The following is a 15112-nucleotide window of genomic DNA, read 5'->3' as shown; positions in this document are numbered from 1 at the left end:
AAACATGAATATTGCTGTGTGGAGGGAACCCTGAGGAGAAACACGCATGCACTCTGTAGATTGTGACGTGGAACGAAACAATACCAAATCAAAAAGCGAGCTGACGGAAGACGGAAGCATAATCACAACTTCATCCAAACCTTCATCCGACCTTTCTGTAAAAAGCAGTCCAAACACTATTATCACCATTTCTTCTTGCCTGTCATCTGCCATGTTTGTTTACTCTAAAGTCATGTTTGACCGCGAGAGATTTTGCAAGATTTCCTGTGTTCACAGTCGGGACTGTGGTTGTTTGTGAATGGAATCTGTTAGTGTGCGACGTGCTGTCTTGCAGTGGCGGCGTTTCACAAAAACCTGTGGCATGATTCCTTCTGGCCATACAACAACGACATTCCCAATTAATCATATTATATCTACACAAAATGTGGAAAAAAATCCACCATACTAAAAGAATGTGATCGTAATGCATATACGAAATTATTGCAAGTTCTGAAACTGCCCTATAAGCCTACACTGTGTCCTAACCATAGACTGTAAAAATGATGGACCTTCACTCTCTACCATTGTAGAAAAGGGAAGCCGCCAATTTCCAAATATGGTGCTGACATCTTGGAGCCTGAATCTGCATAGTGGTGAGTGTGAAGTGGAGCCGCAGTATCAAGGCCTTGCCCACACTCCCGCAGAATCGGTTTGTACGGTTTACTGCAGAACAACTCATTATGTCGGTGTGCCATACTGCCATAATCTGCCATACGTAAACTTGGTCACATTGCAAAACTCCACACACTATAGGAACAAAACTGATTAATCTATGCTTGTTTTTGTTTTTTATCATCATGTTTGTGGTCCCTAACATTTTGAAAATCTGATAAGATTTAAAAAAAAATTCTTAGTGTGGGCCAAACTTTACCTTCTTTGTCTTATCTGCTCTGATGCAGAACAATAGGTTCTTTTCAGTTTTCCACCCCCCCCCCTTTCCCAACCCTCCAAGGAATCCACATTTCCAACCACAATGTCTGTGAATACGCCTGGAAGCAGATATTTCGAGGACAGGAAGATGCTTCCAGGATTCTTGGGCTCTCTCATTGTCCTCAATCGAGAACACTCTGAGACATCTGTGAGACTGCTCTGAGCTAACCATCCTTCTTCTCCACAACATTCTTGATGAGCACTCAGATGTTTCCATTCCGCTTGCACATTTTCATGGATGAAACAGACAAAGGTCACGCTTAATGCACTAAAAAATCCAAGGACATTAAAACAGCTTCAACAAGCAGATTTGGACTACATTTGGGAACTGTGACATTTGGAAAAGCACATGTCTGGTGTTCACACACAGACACTGAGCAGATTTGGTTTTCAGACGCTGTCCGGATTGAATCTTTTGTTAACTGTAGACGACAGAACAATTACTATAATAAAGTTGACCATTGCACATTTTCAGCATTGCCAATATAGGCAAACATTAAAGATAAGACTTGAAGTGCAAGTGGACACGGGATGTGTGTTAAAACACTTTTCATAAATGATTCTTACATCACAACATTACATTAAGTTATTCGTTTTCAGATACGTTTCTCTTTCATTCTGGCCATCTCTATGTTCATGGCAAGAGAGCTCATGCTTTTACATTTTTGTGGTTGTTTAGCATCAGATTTGTGATGGGAATAACCCCTGGCTTGCCAAAGAAGTACACCAACAGTGGGAGCAACGAGTACCGTTACAAAGTCACGGCGATGCACGCTTTCAATTTGTGGGTAATTGCTACAAGCTGATTTGGGGTTTAAAACTTTCAGCTGGGAAGGCAGGATGGAGTGATGACAGGACATGTTTGGTCCACGTTTGGTCACAGAACTACAATCAAGCCAAAACCCGCAAAAACAACAGGCATTCGGTGGGGTTGGACCAAGGTAAGTATACTTGCGCATTGGAGGAGATCCACATCTCTTCAGGAGAAACACTATATGAGATCATACACCTGACTAGCTTGAACAGCAAATTTGATTTGGCTGAAGAAGTTTGGGACAGCTGAATCAGATGTGGTTTGGAGAATCAAAATGTAATTCAGAACAGCATCCGTCAAGTAGGGAGATTAAATGTGGGGTATTCCTTTAATACAAGTGGTTCAATCTTTCATCTTTTGTTGTTTGATTCTTTAAACCAAACCATATTAACTTCCTTTCTAATTTTCAGTCTGAATTCACAAAGCCCTCATTGTGCTCTGGGTCTGGCTGACAGAATGTAGATCCAGAGAGTGTGTACATGTCGGTGTGTGACTGCATTTAGACTTTCATTCTGGCTTGTTTATGAACAATGACCTTTCTGGAGTGTGCTTCACACCATGTCCAGACGTTCCAGTGAATGGCCATCTATGTGTCTGTTCAATCTGGTACAGTTTTTTTGGGAATAATGATTGGAAATTCACAGCATGATTCATTGACACAGCAGGGTCAAGCTGGAGACTAAAATAAACTCCGGTCTGACACTGCTTAGATATTCCAGATTAAAATAACACTCAAGTCTTTCCCATAAGCACATTTTCCTCTTCAGGTATAAAGCAGGACGATGGTGACATTCAAAGAGTTTTGCAAGAGGTGTAGGTGTGTAGTTCTGACATAAACATACGGGTGGAAATGGAGCAACTTTCTAAAGGTTAGATCTGGATGATTGCATTGATCACTGTTCTAGGAAAAAAACACTCACAGGTAAGGAATGAAATCCATATCATACACGTCTAGACTTTAAAATGACGCTGTTTCAATTCTTGGACCCCAAGGCACTGAAAATGAATGAGGAAATATAAAACCATGATAATGTAGAAGAATAAAATGACTGGTTAGAAGAGAAGGACATCTTAAGACCACAATGTAAAAGAAAATGCTATGAGGTTCCATCATCTTCAATAACCACAGGATTCAAATTTGTTCCATATGAAAATTATTCAGCTCATTACATAATTTTATTTGTCTGCTGCTTCAGATTATTTGTGGCTCAAATTGGTTTCTGAGATTCTATTTCATGCAAATCTATTTAAAAAGAACTGTCATACACAATGTTTACAGCACAGTCAAGTAGGAACATACTAATATTTCAGCCATATTTAGAGCAGTATGCCATTTCATTTGAATATTTTCTTTTTTAAGTAATGCAGCCAAAAAATGTCTGTTTCGATCTCTAAACGTCACTGTGTTTGCTTCACTGCGTCACTCTCAGTTCCGCAGTGTTCCTGTAGAATAAACAAAATCTCTTCTCGGGACATGTCTGTTCATATCAACTTGTTTATTTTCCACTGTCTGTTTGTACCTTTTATATTTCAAGAATTTTGCGTTAAGTTTGTCAAAAACCACATAAGACAAAATCTGTGGGCAAATGTTGCAGATGTATGGTCCAAGCTGGAGGAGATCTAAAGCATGGACTGCCAGCGAAATGAAAACGTTGAAAGAGGGTTGCTTTATTTTTCAGTCTCAAATTACGTTGCAGCTTTGAGTGGAAATCAATCTTTAATTTTTTTTCTCAATAGTTAGTCACTGGAAAAAAATGACCAATGAGAAGCATAATTCTGAAAAAACGATATTAAAAGATGAAAAGATATTGCAGATTTTTTGAATTTTATTTTATTTTATTTGAGGGATACACACACACACACACACACACACACAATGTCATGGTTAAAAATAAAACACTGGCACAGTTCAATGCATTCGAACCCAAAACATCTCTCTAGGGGTTCACAGTGACTCATTTGTACCACTTTGCTAATACAGTTGTTCTATTTGTTCCCACATTGTTCTCCACAAGTTAACATATCACTGATGTTTTAAGAAAGAGGATAATTGTGTAAAATTAATGGTTAATTTGGGTCATTTCACCATTGCTTCACTGTAAACCCCAATAAGCTTTGAGAAGCTTGATGTGGCCGGATATAACATCAGTTATATCAAAAAAGTTTTTACACACTTCATCTTTGCGTTTAATGACTTTCTATTCATTTTTAGCATTTGAGCTGAATGAGTACAATCTGAACACTGTCTCTGTAGAGCCTAAAGTCTCTGACAAACTGCATGATGAGTCACAAAATTGTCAAGCGTCCAGAATTCAATTAGCACATCACAGCAACATATTCCTGCCTTCCCTATCAAATAAAGCTCGTCCAAGTGACACCACACCCTGTTTGAGCTGCTTCTAAACACGCGTTTGATCTCCAGTCTCAACACAACACGCTAAATGACACATTAAGGTCACTGACAGTTTAATGAGAGTTCAGCACTCTTTTGTGGTGGCGTATCTGTCAAACTGTTTTGTCTTGGTGGACACAAACTGGCCACTAATGTTCGGACAAAGCCCAGGTCTGCAGGTTCATTCATTTGCTGGAGTGTCACGTCAGGTCACAACCCCTAAATCATCAGGACTCCAAATCGCAAAAGCATTATCTGGAATAGATTTACACTGAAATAAACTTCAGATGTGTGCACCTCTCTTTGCTTCCATTCATCCTCTCTTAACCGCTTGCAATTTCTTAACTGAGACATTCAGACGCGTTTCTGGATGGGCGCTTTTTTTCTGGACGGGCCCAGCAGAGCTTTTGCTAATGTGAATTGGCTGAGTGAACCAAAGTCCCTCATCCTGTGTTTTCATTGACTTTCTCTCCAGCCCCAGGAGTACGAGAGCTAAGCTAATTAGTGCACCGCTGGTCTTTCTTCTCCTGCTCAAGTACAGATATCTGAGGTTTCATTTCTCATCTGGCTCGTTCTGTGGCCATCGCAATCAGTTGGAGCATTTAAACCTCCCAGTGTCATTGGGAAAAACAGTGCCGGGAATGAAACTTTTTTTTATCCTTAAAGCCAAATGCCCAGTCACGCTAACCTAAACCACCCTGGAAATCAAATGCAGTTAAAAAAAACCTAATATGTAAATGTGAATCTCAGAGACTGGTAATAATATTGCAGTGTAGACATGAATGCTTTTCCTATAAACTGCATTTATTCAAAATATAAAGGGAAGAACAAACATCTACAGAAAATGAAGCATTGTATTGCTTGGTTATTGCAAAAGCTCATTGCTGAAGAAAATATATATTTAAAATTTTGGGGAAAAGACAAAATTTCCTTTTTAAAATGGCCAATATATGGCCAAAATATATGATGATTTTTTTTATTTAAATCAATATTTGGGGACATTTTTGCAACCTTTTAAATATACACTCACCTAAAGGATTATTAGGAACACCATACTAATATTATGTTTGACCCCCTTTCGCCTTCAGAACTGCCTTAATTCTACGTGGCATTGATTCAACAAGGTGCTGAAAGCATTCTTTAGAAATGTTGGCCCATATTGATAGGATAGCATCTTGCAGTTGATGGAGATTTGTGGGATGCACATCCAGGGAACGAAGTTCCCGTTCCACCACATCCCAAAGATGCTCTATTGGTTTGAGATCTGGTGACTGTGGGGGCCATTTTAGTACAGTGAACTCATTGTCATGTTCAAGAAACCAATTTGAAATGATTCGAGCTTTGTGACATGGTGCATTATCCTGCTGGAAGTAGCCATCAGAGGATGGGTACATGGTGGTCATAAAGGGATGGACATCGTCAGAAACAATGCTCAGGTTGGCCGTGGCATTTAAACGATGCCCAATTGGCACTAAGGGGCCTAAAGTGTGCCAAGAAAACATCCCCCACACCATTACACCACCACCAGCAGCCTGCACAGTGATAACAAGGCATGATGTATCCATGTTCTCATTCTGTTTACGCCAAATTCTGACTCTACCATCTGAATGTCTCAACTGAAATCGAGACTCATCAGACCAGGCAACATTTTTCCAGTCTTCAACTGTCCAATTTTGGTGAGCTTGTGCAAATTGTAACCTCTTTTTCCTGTTTGTAGTGGAGATGAGTGGTACCCGGTGGGGTCTTCTGCTGTTGTAGCCCATCCGCCTCAAGGTTGTGCGTGTTGTGGCTTCACAAATGCTTTGCTGCATACCTTGGTTGTAACGAGTGGTTATTTCAGTCAAAGTTGCTCTTCTATCAGCTTGAATCAGTCGGCCCATTCTCCTCTGACCTCTAGCATCAACAAGGCATTTTCGCCCACAGGACTGCCGCATACAGGATGTTTTTCACTTTTCATACCATTCTTTGTAAACCCTAAAAATGGTTGTGCGTGAAAATCCCAGTAACTGAGCAGATTGTGAAATACTCAGACCGGCCCCTCTGGCACCAACAACCATGCCACGCTAAAAATTGCTTAAATCACCTTTCTTTCCCATTCTGACATTCAGTTTGGAGTTCAGGAGATTGTCTTGACCAGGACCACACCCCTAAATGCATTGAAGCAACTGCCATGTGATTGGTTGATTAGATAATTGCATTAATGAGAAATTGAACAGGTTGAGAAATTGAGATTTATACATCATCTGAAAGTATGAAGTATGAATAAATAAGCTTTCCATTGATGTATTTTTTGCTAGGATATGACAATATTTAGTAGCGATACAACTATTTGAAAATCTGGAATCTGAGGGTGTAAAAAAATCGAAATATTGAGAAAATCCCCTTTAAAGTTGTCCAAATAAAGTCCTTAGCAATGCCTATTACTACTACTAATAATTTTTGATATATTTACAGTAGGAAATGTGACAAAATATCTTAATGGAACATGGTCTTTACTTAATATCCTATGATTTTTGGCATAAAAGAAAAATCTATAATTTTGACCCTTACAATGTATTTTTGGCTTATTGCCACAAATATACCTGTGCGACTTATGACTGGTTTTGTGGTCCTGTGGATATGATGTTTGAAACTAGTTTTCTTGCATGGTGCCTTCTTACACAAAACACTGACCGGGCAATCATGCAGTAAGAGGTCTGGCTTCAGTCTCAGACGCAGCTATTATCACTGCAGGAACATTGATTTCTCAATCAAGTCAGCTTGAGGAGGGATTCACAAGTTTTTGGTTCTCTCTATCTGTCCAACAAAAGATAAACACGCTATGATGTCTTTGTGTAAAGATGCATGTGCAGGACAATACTTCTTCTGTGTCATTTAAAAAGATCATTAAACTGCAGGGAGACTAGATGGTTTAATCGCAACGCACTCAGTGTGTCGATGTCACAGTTTAGCGCCACATGTAGCACATTAAGGGGTCAGCGAATGAACTTTGATTAACTTTTACAAACCCCACTGTCGGCTGTTTCGCTGATGACCTCACACGCTCATTCACACAAATGCGCTCGCACACCGAACATAAGTCAAGATGAGTTCATCTGTAAAGTTCACACCAATAAATTACGCAGTACAGCAATAAGTGAAGCTTTTGGTCGTGGCGCTGACAGACAAAAAAATGATGTCATTTTTTTTATTTATATCTAAAAACTGAAACACACAAGATACTAAATGGAATAGCTGTTATGAAGCAGGATGAAAATCTAATTTACTGTCTTTAATAAACCGGTGTGGTTTCATCTCCATTGTGGTTTACTGGTTAACTTATCAGGGTGCAGCATTAAACCATAAAAGGGAAAGATTTCTTAATGTAGACTCATATTTAACACAAAACGTCTGGAGTTTACCCCAGGGTGGGTTCACCCTAAAAGTGGATCTGAAAGACCGTTCTCTACCAACGACTAAAAATTATGGTCATGTAAGTTAAATATAAACCCTGAAAGGCTAATGGAATCATACTTCATTTCCATACTCATGGTGGAAGCTGTTTTAGGCTGCCATTAATGCAGTCGTCTCCTCTGCTGGCAGGTGTCTCTTAATAGATGGGCTTTTCTTCCATTATACTGGAAACACATGTTTCATATCCATATTCTCCAATGCAGTTGTGGTTCAGCGAAGCAGCCAAAACATTCTGCAGCGAAAGAGTGACACGAGTGCTTTGTCTACATGCAGGAACCTCAAAGACACAAACAGAGGCGAAGGGAAAAAAGAAGTTGAAGAGGTAAGGGGAAAAGAGGAGAGATGTGAGAAGATAATGAAAAACAGAAGAAGTGGATGGAGTGTATTAGCACCGAAGAAAAAGGGAGAGAGGGAATGAAGAGTCTAAAGTAAAAACCTTGGGTATTTTATCCAGCCATCTTGGTAAAGGCCGGTCTGGAGTCGGTAATTGGATTCATATTTCTGGACGTGCGATGGGGTGATAGGGATCTACAAGAAGCCCCCCTGCCAACTCCGCAAATCAACACACGTGAAGCGGTGGAGTCGCTGTTAAAATAACAGATTTATAAAAGAAAAATCAGAAGTTTGCATTACCATTTTGTATTATCATATACATTGACTTGCTTTCCATGATGTATGGCTCCACTCAAAGCTCAAAAAATTTAATTAGAACTGAATTTTGGAGATGTAAACACTGTTACTCATTTTGCTAACATCCACTTTTTTTCTAACCACGCCTTTTTCTTCAAAACCTCCAAAAACGTTAGCAAACTCAAACACACAAACAGGGAGCAATTCAGATGAAATTCAGCCTTAATATGAGCGGTCTCTCTTTCCTTTTGTTTAGCCTAAAGCGTTTCTGTCAGCTACCTCAATCGGAGGCCTGTCCACACAAACACACGCACAACATGGACACACACACACACACACACACACACACACACACACACACACACGTGCCTCTGGCCTTTCAAAATAAGAGCTATAGAGAATTGAATCCAGATGATGGGTGAAGAAACTGATAGATGAAGGATTCGAGGTCAGATCTGATGGAATTAGACTCACAAGTCAAGGGCCATGCTTGTCACCATATTTTGAGAATACATGGTGACAAACATGTCCTGCTATTTTACAGTGATGAAAATGATTTAAAATAGTCATTAAACTCTAAATAAAAGGTAACATTCAATTACATGATAAACATTTAATTAAATAATGAGAAATATTTTGACTCTGTATACGGAAGCCCATTTTAAATCATAATCACGATATAAAAATGAATAATTACTCAATGAAAAGTTTATTATGATGGAGTCATAATTATGAGAATAAGTCATAAATATGGCATTTTTTGGCTTTTTAATGTCATAATTTACAAAAATTATGGGAAATGTATCAAAGTGTCTGAAAAACCTCTTGCATCCATCACACCACTTCTGTGAAATGTAAAATGATTTAATAATAATTACATTTAAAATATTTTGCTTTCCTGGGCCTTGCATTAAAGGATTAGTTCACTTTTAAATAAACTTTTGCTGATAATTTACTCACCCCCATGTCATCCAAGATGTCCATGTCTTTCTTTCTGCAGTCGAAAAGAAATTAAGGTTTTTGATGAAAACATTCCAGGATTTTTCACCATATAATGGACTTCAATGGGCTCCAAATGGTTCAAGGTCCAAATGACAGTTTCAGTGAAGCTTCAAAGGGCTTTAAACGATACCAGACGATGAATAAGGGTCATATCTAGCGAAACAATGAGTTTCTGCGAGAAACCGAGCAGTATTTATGCTATTATTTTACCTCTTATCAGACGAACATGAACATCTCTGAGCTCAGCCATAACTTCCGCTAAGTGAGGGCAAAATACAAGCTTGGTCATAGATATATCGATCGTAGATGCCTCATTCTACTGATCCGTGCAGGCGCTAATGAGGCATCTACGTATACATTTATGACCACGGTCGTATTTTGACCTCACTTAGCGCAAGTTATGGCGGAGCTCAGCGATGATCACGTCCGCCTTGAACCGTTTGGAGCCCATTGAAGTCCATTATATGGAGAAAAATCCCTAGAATATTTTCATCAAAAACCTTAATTTATTTTTGACTGCAGAAAGAAAGACATGGACATCTTGGATGACATGGGGGTGAGTAAATGATCAGCAAAAGTTTATTTAAAAGTGAACTAATCCTTTAATGCAAGGACTAACAATGGTGTGCAAAAAGCAAAACAAATAGATTATAAATTATATATAATAAACAGAAATTGGAAAAACACTTGCTCCTTGGTTTTATTTTGAAATTTTAAAACATACAACCCCAAATCAGAAAAAGTTGGGACAGTATGGAAAACGCAAATAAAACAAAATTTTTTTTTTCTAAATTTACTTGGACTTGTATTTCATTGCAGACAATATGAACACAGAATATTTCATGTTTTGTCTGGTCAAAATTCATGTAATTTGTAAATATGCATCCTTTCCTGTCATTCAGACCTGCAACACATTTCAAAAAAAGTTGGGACAGGAGCAATTTAGGGCTAGTAATGAGGTAAAATGGTTAAATAATGATGTGATTTGAAACAGGTGATGTCAATAGGTGATTGTAATTATGATTTGGTACAAAAGCAGCATCCAAGAAAGGTCTAATCCTTTAGGAGCAAAGATGGGCCGAGGATCGCCAGTTTGCCAACAAATAAGTGAGAAAATTATTGAAATGTTTAAAAACAATGTTCCTCAAAGAAAGATAGGAAGAGATGTGGATATTTCACATTCAACAGTGCATAACATAATTAAAAGATTCAAGGAATCTGGAGGAATTTCAGTGCGTAAAGGACAAGGGCGCAAGCCTAAGCTGAACAACCGTGATCTCCGATCCCTCAGGCGGCACTGCATCAAGAATCGTCATTCATCTATAAGCGATATCACCACATGGGCTCAGGACTACTTTGGCAAACCTTTGTCAAGTACCACAATACGTAGTTACATCAACAAATGCCAGTTAAAACTGTACTGTGCCAAAAGGAAGCCCTATGTTAACAGTGTCCAGAAGCGCCGTCGACTTCTCTGGGTTCGGAGGCATCTGGGATGGACCATCACACAGTGGAAACGTGTACTGTGGTCAGATGAATCATTATTTGAGGTATTTTTTGGGAGGAATGGACGCTGTGTGCTCCGGACCAAAGAAGAAAAGGATCATCCAGACTGTTAGCAGCAACAAGTCCAAAAGCCAGGGTCTGTCATGGTATGGGGTTGTGTCAGTGCCCTTGGCAAAGGTAACTTGCACTTCTGTGAAGGCACCATTAATGCTGAAATGTACATAGAGACTTTGGAGCATAAAATGCTGCTTTCAAGAAGACATCTTTTCCAGGGACGTCCATGCATATTTCAACAAGACAATGCAAAACCACATTCGGCACACATTACAAAGTCCTGGCTGCGGAGGAAGAGGGTACGGGTACTTGACTGGCCTGCCTGCAGTCCCGACCTGTCTCCAATAGAGAATGCGTGGCGCATTTTGAAGCGCAGAATGCGACAACGAAGGTGGTACTGTTGCCCACCTTAAGACTTGTTTGCAGGAAGAATGGGACAATGGGACAAGAAGTTACACCTGAAACACTTCATCACTTGGTGTCTTCAGTCCCTAAACGTCTTTTAAGTGTTGTGAAAAGGAATGGCAACATTACAAAGTGGTAAATGCAAATGTGTTGCAGGTCTGAATGACAGGAAAGGATGCATATTTACAAATGACATGAAGTTGACCAGACAAAACGTGAAATATTTTGTGTTCATATTGTCTGCAAGGAAATACAAGTCAAAGAAAATTTACAAATTACTTTTTTTTTTTTTTTTGCATTTTCCATACTGTCCCAACTTTTTCTGATTTGGGGTTGTATATAAAAGTACTTCAAAGTTCAAAGTAAGAGAATGTGATTCATATATTTCTTTCTCAATTCATTTAAATGTATCATTGGTGTTATTGCTTGTGTTAAAGAACACAAAATCTTTTAGTTATTTTGATATAATATTGACATGTTTTATGAGAATCTGTCACTGGTGTATAGTAGGTTGTAATACAATAAAGTCAACAAAAGTGAAGTTTTCCTTTTAGCTTCATAATGATGTCAAAAAATACCAACAACATTTAAGAATGAGCTATGCGCATACACTTCTACTCACGTGTGCTTTGTTTCTTCTGGGCAGCCACATTTAAAACACTCATTATAGCGTCTTGTCATCACACGCACTTGACATGTTTGATTTACTGCTGTCAATGTGCAGTTCCAGTCTATAATATGGAGCAGCATATCAAATGACCACATATTTTCTTTTCAGTGGCCGAGAACATAATGTCTTACCCTCTGAATGACCTTTGTGTTGTCTGACTGAGAAAAGAGAGGAAATGGGATCAGCTTTAAAGTGGGCTCCTTGAGAAGATGGGTGTTGGCATGCTTATCAGCAGTGGGTGTTAGCAGGAACGGATATGGGACACAACAACACACTGCAAAGATGTACAGATATGCAGTGCTGAAGCACTGTACACCTTTATGAGGAAGCTGCGATGATGATCCGTGTCCTCCGCGTAACCCGGTCACCGCTGGAGATCCACCATCTGGCTGGAAGCTGCTTTGCTCTCCACTGCTTTATAACACGCTGTCTGTATCAGCCCAATTTGCTTTTATCTCCACACACTCATTACATCATCCAGTGCTCTCCTAGTGTGTGTTTCTGTTTCTATCACTCACGCTTTGTTTTAGATCTGGCTTGTTTTACTCACTCACACACACCCCTCACCGTCTGACTGTAATAACAATGACTTTGTCAATAAAATACATTATGCTCTTCTCTCTCTCTGTGGACCTAAGAACATCTTTGAGGTTCTCTCTCTCTCTCTCTCTCTCTCTCTCTCTCTCTCTCTCTCTCTCTCTCTCTCTCTCTCTCTCTCTCTCTCTCTCTCTCTCTCTCTCTCTCTCTCTCTCTCTCTCTCACAATGGACTCTGATGTAGTTGTCCAAGCAGCGCTGTGAGAAATTGCATCAGTGTGCCACAAGATATGAGTCACTCTATTTTACACTGTGCTGGCATTTAGAAGAACGCCACTACATCCGTTGGAGTTAAATGTCATTGACTTTAAAGAGCATCTATTTAAAAACACAAGATCTGTGATGCCTCGTATGAGGTTATCAATACACAACCAAAATTAAGCAGCACTGATGATTTTTTCTCTCTTGTGAGACTTGAGAAACCCTGAGAAAACTAACATGCTGAATTATACGCAGTGCTCACAACAAAAACACATGCATCCTCCTATCGTTTTGAAAACGGCATCTCTCACCTTAGTGTTGTTCGCTCACTGAGTTCGATCTAGGACAGCAGCAGAAAAATAGCCATGATAACTTGTTAACGGAGAAATGGCAGAACACATGCTGATGCCAGTGTGAGCTCATATCCACACAAATGGAGAGAATGTGGTGCTTTAATTGAAGACCGTTCTATGAAACAGGATCATTGGAAAAAACACACCTCTACCTAAAAGTTTGCAAAAGCGTGAAAATGTACATAAAATTCACTTGAACATTTAACTAATACATTGTTACATTTGCATCACATAACCGTATGGCCCTTCTGACATAGTAAACTTGCTCAGTAGCTCTCTTGATACAGCAGTGCACTTGCTTGTTCAAAAACGTGTAAAATCAAACTAAAATGGCATGGTTTCTTCAGCCAATGAATTTGTATCTCACATTTGCTTTTGTTAACACTATTTATTAGGTAAAAGGTAGGATTTATTGTATTGTACATCATTTTTTAAACACGACAGAGCATTAACCTTTTAGCATCACAACAACACATTTAATTTACGAACTGCTGCAATATGTACAATAAGCACCATTCACTGCACTTTTCACTCGCTGTAAAACATACAAGAAGCAAAGTAATATAATTAGCATATAATTGGGGGGGGGGGACTATTGCTATAGTAACATCCGATTGAAAGCTAAACAGCGCATTCTTATTTCAGTGTTGTTGTTAACATTATGGTTAAGCAGACAGTTTGCGTCGTACATTCGGTTTAAAGGGGTCATATAATGCCATTTTGTACAAGTTAAGATGATTCATTAGTGTCTAAATGAAAAGTTTGTAATATACTTTAATTAAAAATTCTCATTAGTATTGTAAGAAAACACAAATTTTACCTGGTCAAAAACAGCTCTGTTTTCAGCAAGCCATTTCAGTGCATGTGACTTTAAATGATAATGAGCTTTGCTCACCCCGCCCCTCTGTTCTGTGGGGTTCGACACAACACACGTGGAGTGTTGCCTCGACAACAGTTGAGGGTATATTTTGGATTAAGAATGGCAACGGTCTCTGAGTGCAACCATATCAATTTGAACCGGAGTCGGACCCGGAACAAGATGACGGCCCCAACGAAGTTCGACAATTAAGGTTTCTGACGTTTATAACATTTCTGAATGGTTGGTTAACTTAATGTCACTTTTATCTATCTTTGTATGTAACGTTACTGGCAGGGTAGCGTAGTGAGATACGAATGCTATGTGTTTACTGATGTATACGTTAGTTAATTGACAGATTGTAGTGTTACCACGTTAACTTGATCACCAGCGTACACAGTTTGTAATAATACAATAGAAAGCAACAGACATAGAAAGCATGCCGTAATGTAACTTACCCTGTAAACTTTATCCGCACTCATCGTGAAGCGTGCAAGCGATTTGCAAAGATTAATATAAAGGTTAATAAAATGTTATACTCACTTCTTCTGGAGGTGCAGCAGGAACACGAATAGTTGGTAGCGATCCTTTTTTCAGGAGCAGCTTCTTAGCAAAACCTGCTTTATACTGACCCTCGTTTAGAAAGCAGTCTGCTGAGAAATGATTCGCGCAAACATGAAAGCATTGATGTTGATCGGGGGGAACATTCCCTTCAAAAACAAAAATCAGCCACTGCGTCTTAGGCGGTTCCGATTTAGGAACATCAAAATGACTGCTGTGTTCATTATTACACCCAAGAACAGAACACCACAATCGCTTAGACGCCATTCTGCTCCAGCGTATCAACAATGGCGGAGGGCGGGTCTGTGTTGAAACGCTGCTGTCAATTAACAATCGTGGGAGGGGCGTACACCGTGGGACGTCACACGGTCAGACGGCTCGATTTGAGGCAGGGGAAAACATATAAGGAGATAAAAATAAAAAAAACTGGATGGATTTTTATCATTATAGGATGGTTGTGTACAGGCACTGCCAACACACATTTCCGTACAATCAACTTGTAAAAGTGCATGTAACATTATATGACCCCTTTAACAGCATATCAAGCCAAAGAGGGTTTCAGTTTCAACTGAACTATGCATTTGAAACACTTACATTATGTTCTTTCTCCATCCATGCACATTCTTAAATGAGCAAAGTTTTCTATATAGA

This window comes from Gobio gobio (genome assembly GCF_949357685.1).
Source record: "Gobio gobio genome assembly, chromosome: 2".
Taxonomy (NCBI): Eukaryota; Metazoa; Chordata; class Actinopteri; order Cypriniformes; family Gobionidae; genus Gobio; species Gobio gobio.
This window is presented reverse-complemented; position numbering follows the sequence as displayed.